Below are 10,856 nucleotides of genomic sequence, written 5' to 3'. Positions count from 1 at the left end.
GGCACACCCCCGCGTCCCTAACCACGCTTTCTTGTGGTCACTGTCGGGCTCCCACATATAGTGTTCAGAATACATGTGTCTTTACTGCTTTGTTGTCTGTCAGTTCTGTCAATTGCTGAGGAAGCAAAAAACATGTACGTTATAATATCCAGCCATGACTACGAAATTGCCTATACCTCCCTTTAATGCTTAAAAAAATGACACAGAGGATATGTTTATTCTTGTACAGGTGAATAAAAACATCATTTGATGTATTTTGTCAAACTAGCATCCACTTATTGCATTTAGTTGGTTATAAAAGCAAATCACATATATTTGAAATGCGTTGTGCTGGTAGATCCTGAACCCCATGTAAAATATGATCTGTAGCCCTAATTCTTTCAAGGCTAGCCAAATTAATTGCATCACGGGAATAATTATCTATCTGTTTGGATACACAGATGAAAATCTCTGGCCACGTTGGTGCAGAAATCCNCATGGTCCTCCGTTAAGTTCCTCCTAATCCTCCTATACATGCAAACATATGGTATTGAAGAACCAAACCAGCGCTATGACAGGCTTCAGAAGGCCCCAGAAATTAAAAGGTCCAAGATTCTGAGGTATGACTCAGCAGGCTTAAGCAACCGCCCTTCCCCCATGCCCGAACCAGTCACCGGAGGTTGGGAAAGTACCGGACGTTCCCACCACTTTTCTGGCCCGCTTAGTTTTAAACTCACCAACCCCTCCGCACCGCATGAACCTCTGCTGTCACCCTGTCCTATCACATTGTAATCTCTGCCTATCACCCCTTTCCCCGCCCTAACTGTGATAAAAACCCTGCTCCTCCATTGTTCGGGGCTCTCAGTATGGATCCACTGCCCTGGTGAGGTCTGAGAGCCCAAGCTTAAGCCCGAATAAACGCCTTTGCTCGGACTCCTTGGTGGTCTTGGGATTTTGGGGAGATCGCGATCTGGGCATAACAGTATTGGTCCTTCTCTGCCTGACTTATTTCGCTCAGCATAACACCCTCAAGGTCCATCCATGTTGCTACACAGGCCAGATTTCATTCTTTCTCAGTGCCATGTAGTTTTCCATGGTATAGATAAACCACATCTTCTTGATCCATTCGTCCGTTGATGGACACTTAGGCCCTTTCCATGTTTTGGCTATTGTGGAGAGTGCTGCTATGAACATTGGGGTACATGTGCTCCTATGCATCAGCATTTCTATTACCCTTGGGTCAATTCCTAGAAGCNTATACCCTTGGTTAGGTTTATCCCTAGGTATTTTATGTTTTTTTTGTGCAATTGTGAATGGGATCAGTTTCTTGATTTCTCTTTCTGTTGCCTCACTGTTTGTGCATAAAAACCCCAACCAATTTCTGTACATTGAGTTTGTACCCTGCAACAATTTGCTGAATTCATGCATCAGTTCTAGTAGGCTTCTGGTGGAGTCTGCTGAGTTTTCTATGTAAAGTATCATGTCGTCTGCGAAAAGTGAAAGTTGACTTCTTCTTTGCCAATTCTGATGCCTTTTATTTCCTTTTGTTGTCTGATGGCTGATGCTAGTTGACTCTTGAATAGTGTGAGGCTAAGGAGTACTGAGCCCCTGATGGAGTTTAAAATTTACGTCTAACTTTATACTCCCCTGAAAGCTGACTACTAAGAGTCTACTATTGACCGGAAGCCTTTCTAATAACATATAGAGTCCATTAACACATATTTTGTATCTGAGGTGTATTGTATCCTTATGCTCACAATAAAGTCAGCTAGAGAAAGAAAATGTGATCAAGAAAATCATAAGGAAGAAAATACATTTGCAGGACTGTCCTGCATTTATTGAAAAAAAAATCCATGCATAAATGATCCCACACAGTTCAATCCTGTGTGGTTCAGAGGTCACTGTATAAAGATCTTATTATTCTAGGATTTTTCTGACTTAGAAGTGTAATCTGCACATTATGCCCCCAAATGATGTTCAGATCACTGCAAAGGATCAGTCCAGGTGTAATTAACTTTATATTTGATTTAAACATCTTTTTAAAAATTTTAGTGTTTATTTATTTTTTAGACATAGAGAGACAGTGTAAGCATGGGAGGGGCAGAAAGAGAGGGAGACACAGAATTCAAAGCAGCCTCCAGTCTCTGAGCTGTCAGCACAGAGCCTGATGCCAGGCTCAAACCCACAGACCACGAGATCATGACCTGAGCTGAAGTCAGATACTTAACTGACTGAGCCACCCAGGTACTCCCAATTTAAACATCTTTTGATTAAACTCTCTAATCCTAAAACACTTCAGTTTATTAGTTTTTAATGTTTTTTAAAAAATTCCAATTAGTTGGGGCGCCTGGGTGGCTTAGTCGGGAAAGCGTCCGACTTTCGCTTAGGTCATGATCTCGTGGTTCGTGGGTTCGAGCCCCGCGTCGGGCTCTGTGCTGACTGCCAGCTCAGAGCCTGGAGGCTGTTTCAATCTGTGACTCCCTCTCTCTTTGACCCTCCCCTGCTCACGCTGTCTCTCTCTCTCTCTCTCCTAGAAATAAATAAAAAACATTTTTAAAAAATTCCAATTAGTTAACATATGTTAAACACCTCAGTGTGATTCCTTATTGTGTATAGTGATTTTCTTTTCATATAATATCCATGAAATATAAAATACACCAGAAATTAAGAATACTTTTTTCCTTCTGAATAGGCTCTTGTCATTAATTTCTCATGGTGTATACAGTCATTGTTGGCATTCAGATTTAGCCCTGAGGTTCAGAAAATATCCCTCTTCTTTCCGTTCTAGCCTTTAACTTTTATTTGCCTTCAGGAAAGAGCAGTGGAAAGCACATAGACCATTTTGGTTCTGAAAGTTAGGACTGAGCCCCAGCCACATCATCTTATAAATGTGATTCCTTGCCTATGCTACTTAACTCCTTTGATTCTTGGGCTACTTAGCTGTAGGATAGGAATTGTAATGTACGTCTAATGGGTTGTTTATGTAGTTATTAATACCGTGTTTGCATTAATGTAATAGTTTGCTTTAACTATTAAAAAGCAAGACGATTGTGTGGATGTTAAAATTAATAACTTTTAACCAGACTGAATAAATCATTTAGTGTTAAGAAGAAAAAATCCCAGCAATGTCATCTTTTTCACCGTCCATAACTTTTTACCTCATATAGTCTCTTAAGTGTTATCTTCCAGGATATTAACTGACTTTGGAAAGCCAAAATCAGTTAACGATTTTCATGTTAAGTAATTTAGCAGATGTTAACTTATTAGACACTGCTAAAAACACAGCAGAGAGCAATTATCGTATTCTCTGCTCCCTCAGAACTACTAGACCAAGGTGGGAGGAAGCAGTAAGCCCACATTCACATCTAGATGCATAGGCACAGTTTGCCACAACAACAATAGTATTAAGCACTAACATATTAATGCAGTGCATGCCAGGAACTGTTCTGAGATCTTCATATATTGAATTACTTAATCTTCACATTAAAAAATATACAATTTAGTTCCCATTAATTTACAGATGAAAAAAACATGACAGTGAAAGGTCAAGTAAGCTATGATCCCACAGCTAGGTGGCAGAGTTGCGTCTGACCCGGGGCCACCTGAATCCAGAGTCCACATTCCCAAGCACCATCCTGCCCTGATTCTGTGAGTTTTCTTCATAAGTCTTGTGATTGCTCAATATAAAAGCAGAAGGCATCACAATCCTGGACTTTAGCCTCTACTACAAAGCAATAATCAGTAAGACAGTATGGTATGGCACAAGAACAGACACATAGACTGATGGAATAGAATAGAGAACCCAGAATTCGACCCACAGATGTATGGCCAAATAATCTTTGACAAAGCAAGAAAGAGCATCCAATGGGAAAAGGGGACTCTCTTTAGCAAATGGTGCTGGGAGAACTGGACAGCAACATGCAGAAGAATGAATCTGGACCACTTTCTTACACCACACACAAAAATAAACTCAAAATGCATGAAAGACCTAAATGTGAGACAGGAAGCCATCAAAACCCTAGAGAAGAAAAGAAGCAAAAACTCTTTGACCTCAGCCGCAGCAATTTCTTGCTCGACATGTTCTCCAAAAGCAAGGGAATCAAAAGCAAAAATGAACTATTGGGACCTCATCAAGATAAAAAGCTTCTGCACGGCAAAGGAAACAATCAACAAAACTAAAAGGCAACTAACAGAATGGGAGAAGATATTTGCAAATGACATATAAGATAAAGAGTTAGGGGCGCATGGATGACTAGTTGGTTAAGCGTCTGACTTTGGCTCAGGTCATGATCTCACGGTTTGTGGGTTCAAGCCCCGCTTCAGGCTCTGTGCTGACAGCTAGCTCAGAGCCTGGAGCCTTTTTCAGATTCTGTGTCTCCCTCTCTCTCCAACCCTCCTCTGCTCACACTGTCTCTCTCTCTCTCTCAGAAATAAATAAAACATTAAAAAATTAAAAAACGAGTTAGTATCCAAATCCATAAAGAACTTACCAAGCCCAACACCTGAAAAACAAATAATGCAGTGAAGAAATGGGCAGAAGATATGAATAGACACTTCTTCAAAGAAGACATTCAGATGATCAACAGACACATGAAAAGATGCTCAATATCACTCATCATTAGGGAATTATAAATCAAAACCATATTGAGATAACACCTCACACTGGTCAGAGTGGCTAAAATTAACAACTTGGGAACAATAGATGTTGATCAGGATGTGGAGAAAGGGGATCCCTCTTGGACTCTTGGTGGGAATGCAAACTGATGCAGCCACTGTGGAAAATGGTGCAGAGGTTCCTCAAAAAATCAAAAATAGAATTACCCTATGACCTAGCAATAGTGCTACTAAAAATTTATCCAAAGGATACAGAGGTGCTGATTCATATGGGCACATGTACCTCAATGTTTTTAGCAGCACTTTCAACAATAGCCAAATTATGGAAAGAGCCCAAATGTCTATCATCTGATGAATGGATAAAGTTTATATATACAATGGAAAACTACTTGGCAATGAGAAAGAATGAAATCCTTCCATTTGCAACAACGTGGATGGAACTGGAGGGTATTATGCTCAGTAAATAAGTCAGTCAGAGAAAGACAGATGATATCATATGTTTTCACTCATATGTGGAACTTGAGAAACTTAACAGAAGACCATGAGGGAAGGGAAGGGTAAAAGATACTTTTAAACAGAGAGGGAGGCAAACCGTAAGAGACCTTTAAATACAGAGAATAAACTGAGGTTTAGTGGGGGATGAGGGAGGGGGACATGGGTGATGGGCATTGAGGAGGGCACTTGCTGGGATGAGTACTGAGTGTTGTATGGAAGCGATGAATCACGGGTATCTACATATATCTACATATCTATATATGTGTGTGTGTGTGTGTCTGTGTGTGTGTGTATAAAGTTTATATAAACCACATATATATACATACATATATATGACATATATATATGTGTCATTGATGTGATAGAACTCTAAATCTTATAGAGTTTATCCCCCAATTTCTGCAGTACATGTATCTTAAAGAGCATCAGGAATAGTGGCCACTTCCTGCTGACCAGGCCAATTAACATAATGTCATCAACATGGTGAAGAGTATGATGTTCTTCACAAAGTCCAGATGACCAAGATCCTTTCAGGCTCTACTGTCAATGAGGACAAAAAGTTAACATTATCTCTAAAACATATTATAAATGTATACTGTTGTCCGTACCAAGTGAATCCAAACTGCCTCTAATTGTCCTTATTGTTGGGTGTTGATAGAATGCATTCTTATCAAGAAGATCAATGAATGCATAATAATGGCCAGCGTGTGTGTGGATCTGTTTTATTAAAAATGCTTTATTAGGGGGCGCCTGGGTGGCTCAGTCGGTTAAGCTTTTGACTTCGGCTCAGGTCATGATCTCATGGTTTGTAGGTTCGAGCCCCGTGTCGGATTCTGTGCTGACAGCTAGCTCAGGACCTTGAGCCTGTTTCAGATTCTGTATCTCCCTCTCTCTCTGACGCTGTCTCTCTGTCTCTCTCTCTCAGAAATAAATTTAAAAAAAAAAAACATTTAAAATTTTTAAAAAATAAAGTTTAAAAAGATGCTCTATCCAATCCCACAGGGGCAATAAGGCTGCCATTTGGTAAGTTTGTAGTGAGCCACTGTCACCCATCACAATCCATCTGATGTTTGCAGGAGCCAGAATGGTGAATGGAATGGGGATATGATGGAAACCACTATCTCTATACCTTTAGGTATTTGAAGGTAACATTAATCTGCTCCTTCAGCTATAATGTGGTATTGATTCTGATATATTATTGTGGCTGGGAATTGGGGGCAGTTTAATGGGTCCTTTTATACAATGGACCCCAGTCAACAAGTCAAGAGCCATTGTGAGAGAGCTTCTGGGTTAACGAATACGTGGAGAGTTGGGGACAGTGGCGCCCCTGGAGAAGGTGTGGAAGCTCCATACCCTTTTCCCAGACCTTGCCCTATGCATCACTTCCACCTGGCCGTTCCCGAGTTATATCCTTTTATAATCAACTAATAATCAAATAAGAGAAAAAAAAAGGAACCCATGTGAAAGCTTTGCCAGCTGCCAAGAACATCCTTCTCAGTTTCGCTCTGAGGCATGGCCCGTAATGACCACCACACAATCCGTGGGCCCACGGAACTCTGGCAGCACAATAATAGCTCCTCAAAGATGTCACCAGAATCTGTGACTGCTACCTTATGTGACAGAAGGGATTTTGAAGACATGATTAGGAATATGGAGTTTGAGATGGGAAGATGATCCTGAATTATCTAGATGGGGCCCAATCATGTCATAGGAGCCCTTAAGTGCAGAGTCTGTCCTGGCTGCAGTCAGAGACCGTGCAAGGACAGAAGAAGGGTCAGAACGACAGTATGAGAAAGACGGAGCCAGACGGTGGCTTTGAAGACAGAGCAAGAGGACACAAGGCAGAGGGTACAGGCCTCCTTACAGGCAGATGCGCAGGGACACACGTTGTCCCCTGGGGCCCCCAGAGAGGAACGGAGCCTGGCCAACACCTTGATTTCAGTCCAGTGGCTCCCACGTTGGGCTTCTGACCTCCAGGACTCTCAGTTAATCAATGTGCAGTACTTTTCAGCCGCCAAGTTTGTGATAATTTGTTAAAGCCACAAAGTGAGACTAATGCAGACTCATTTTGAGATGAGCCTAGGTCAGGACTCCACGCATCAATTGGCCCGTATGTGTCTTCACTCTAACAGAGGGCCCACGATGGCATTTCGTGTCGCCTGGTATCAATGTTTTCTCGGCCCCATAGCAAAAAAATCCTCAAAAACTCTTGAGAGTTTCCCTTTCCCCACAGTCAGTTGGTCTGGTCCGTTACCAGTGAGGTAACCGTGCCATTCAGGGAGGGACCGGGGACACGGCTGCTGGACAGCTGACGGAGCCACAGTTCACAGGAACGCTTCGGGGGCCCGTGCCCTTCCTCAGTGGGAACCTATCTCTTTCTAGTCTCGTGAGCTCTCGTTCTGCGTGCTGGCTCATATCTGCAAACTGGCAAACGATTCGGATTTCACGAAGTGGAGGCAAGTTGCCAACAATCTCTGTGGGTTAAGGGCCTCTTGCCTGACCAGTTGAGCCCAGAGTTGGGACAAGAGAAGGATGAGGCTGGAATAATTGTGTTAAAATGCAAGAAGGTGGAAGGTGGGTGAAGGGTACACAAACTCTGTACTATTATATTGCATCCCTTTGTAATTTTTTATTGTTTTTATTTCTTCTTGAGAGAGAAGAGAGAGAGCAAGAGAGACAGCATGAGCAGGGGAGGGTCAGAGAGAGGAGACACAGAATCCGAAGACAGGCTCCAGGCTCTGAGCTAGCTGTCAGCACAGAGCCCAACACGGGGCTCGAACCCATGCACTGCGAGATCATGACCTGAGCTGAAGTCGGAGGCTTAACCGACTGAGCCACCCAGGTGCCCCTGCATCCCTTTGTAAATCTAAAACTTTTCCAAGTAAATGTCTCTGGGGCACTTGGGTGGCTCAGTTGGTTGAGCATCTGACTTTGGCTCAGGTCATGATCTCATGGTTCATGGGTTCGAGTCCCGCATCAGGCTCTGCACAGAGCCTAGAGCCTGCTTCGGATTCTGTGTCTCCCTCTCTGCCCCTCCCTCCCTCATGCTCTGTCTCTTGGTGTCTCTCAGAAATAAATCAACGTTAAAAAAAAAACTAAACTAAAAAACCAAAGTAAATATTTCTTTAAAATGGACACAGAGCCAGGCTGGAGGAGTTCCTGCTATACAAATCTGGGATAATTTCAGAATTTAAATGAATGATGCCATTAAGATATTGTAACCAATTGAATAAACAGGATACCATATTGAATAGAAGAAAGAAAGGGGAGGAAGAAAGATAATAGAGAGGGAGGAAAGAATGAGAGAAAGGAAGAAAGAGTGATTTTTTTCATTAAGTAAAATGTCAGCTCATAACTGTAGAAATAATAGTGGAATTAGAAAATCATAGTTATAATTAATTCAGCCAATTATAAGTATTAAATAATAAGTATTAAATCAAGTAGAAAAAGTAATGAGGAATCGGATATTTACATTTACTGCCCCATAAAATACTTCCTTATTTATTTATTTAGTTAGTTAGTTAGTTAGTTAGTTTAGAGAGAGAGCCTGAGTGCAGGAGAGAGGCAGAGGCAGAGAGAGAAAATCTTTATTTTTTAATTTTTAAAATGTTTATTTATGTTTTGAGAGAGAGACAGAGAGAGAGGACATGAATGGGGGAGGGGCAAAGAGAGAGGAAGACACAGAACCTGAAGCAGGCTCCAGGCTCTGAGCCGTCAGCCCCGAATTTGATGCAGAGCTCAAACCCACCATCTGTGAGATCATGACCTGAGCCAAAGTTGGACACTTAGCTGACGGAGTCACCCAGGTGCCCTGAGAGAGAGAGAGAGAGAGAGAGAATGAGAGAGAGAGAGAGAGAATTTTGAGCAGCCTCTACACTCGGCATAGAGTCTGATAGGGGGCTCAATCCCATAACCCTGGGATCATGACCTGAGCCTAAACCAAGAGTCAGATACTCAACCAACTGAACCACCCAGGCCCCCCAAAATACTTTTCTTAAAGTTTTTTTATTTGGAGACACCGAACACTTTTTTTTTAAATTTATTTCTGAGAGAGAGAGAGCATGAACAGGGGAGGGTCAGAGAGAGAGGGAGACACAGAATCTGAAACAGGCTCCAGGCTCTGAGCTAGCTGTTAGCACAGAGCCTGACGTGGGGCTCGAACCCACGAACCGTGAGATCATGACCTGAGCTGAAGTCGGCCACCCAACCGACTGAGCCACCCAGGTGCCCCCAAACACTTCTTAATTACAGTGAGAAAGAAGAGTAACTTTATAGTAGAGAAGCCTTGAACACAATNTAGTATCCAAAATTTATAAGGAGCTCACCAAATTCCACACCTGAAAACCAAATAATCCAATGAAGAAATATCCAGAAGACATGAATAGGCACTTTTCCAAAGAGGACATCCAGATGGCTAACAGACTCATGAAATGATGCTCAAAGTCACTCATCATCAGGGAAGTACAAATCAAAACCACACTGAGATACCACCTCACGCCGGTCAGAGTGGCTAAAATGAACAAATCAGGAGACTACAGATGCTGGTGAGGATTTGGAGAAACGGGCACCCTCCTGCACTGTTGGTGGGAATGTAAACTGGTGCAGCCGCTCTGGAAAACGGTGTGGAGGTTCCTCAAAAAATTAAAAATAGAACTACCATATGACCCAACAATAGCACTGCTAGGAATTTACCCAAGGGATACAGGAGTGCTGATGCATAGGGGCACGTGTACCTCAATGTTTATTGCAGCATTTTCAGCAATAACCAAATCGTGGAGAGAGCCCAAATGTCCATCGATGGATGAATGGATCAAGAAGATGTGGTTTATCTATAAAATGGAATACTACATGGCAATGAGAAAGAATGAAATCTGGCCATTTTTAGCAATGTGGATGGAACTCGAAGGTAGTATGCTAAGTGAAATAAGTCAGGTAGAGAAAGACAGATACCGTATGTTTTCACTCATATGTGGATCAGAAGAAACTTAACAGAAGACCATGGGGGAGGGGAAGGGGAAAAAATAGTTACTGAGAGGGAAGGAGGGAGGGAAACCATAAGAGACTCTTAAATACTGAAAACAAACTGAGGGTTAATGGGGGCTGGGGGAGAGGGGAAAGTGGGTGATGGGCATTGAGGAGGGCACTTGTTGAGATGAGCACTGGGTTTTGTTTAGAAACCACTTTGACAATAAATTATATTAAATAAATAAATAAATATTAAAAAAAACAAAGTTCATACACCTGTTATGAGCCAAACTGATCATGTGCCCTTCTGATAAGCTGTAGTGAGAACACAGCATCGGCTTTATGATATTTCTGCCAAAGATGTGTAAACTATCTAATCATAGGAAATATCAAATAAGTCCAATGTGAGGAATTGGGGTTATTGTAAAAACTAACTGTGTACTCCTCAAAGGAGTCAAAGTCATAGAAGTCAAGTCTAATAAATGCAATACATGACCTTGGGTTAAATCCTTTTGCTACACACACTATGGTTGGGACAACTGTTAACACTTGGAGTGTGTGAATTAGATCATCATAAGGTGTAGATGTAGGCTTCACAATTTTGATGTCTGTATTGTGGTTATATAGGAGAATGACTTTGTGGGAAGTACACTAAGGTTCTCAGAAGTACACTAAGCAAACCACTCTCAAATAATGCCAGAAATAAAGTTGTCTGTACTAATCTTACTGTTCTTCTGTAAGTTTGAAATCATGATAAAACTTAAAATGCAAACAGAAACTTCCGGCACCTACAAGAACACTAA

Source organism: Crocuta crocuta, unplaced genomic scaffold (assembly GCF_008692635.1).
Source record: "Crocuta crocuta isolate KB4526 unplaced genomic scaffold, BGI_CrCroc_1.0 scaffold1097, whole genome shotgun sequence".
Lineage (NCBI taxonomy): Eukaryota > Metazoa > Chordata > Mammalia > Carnivora > Hyaenidae > Crocuta > Crocuta crocuta.
Note: the sequence above shows the minus strand (reverse complement) of the source record.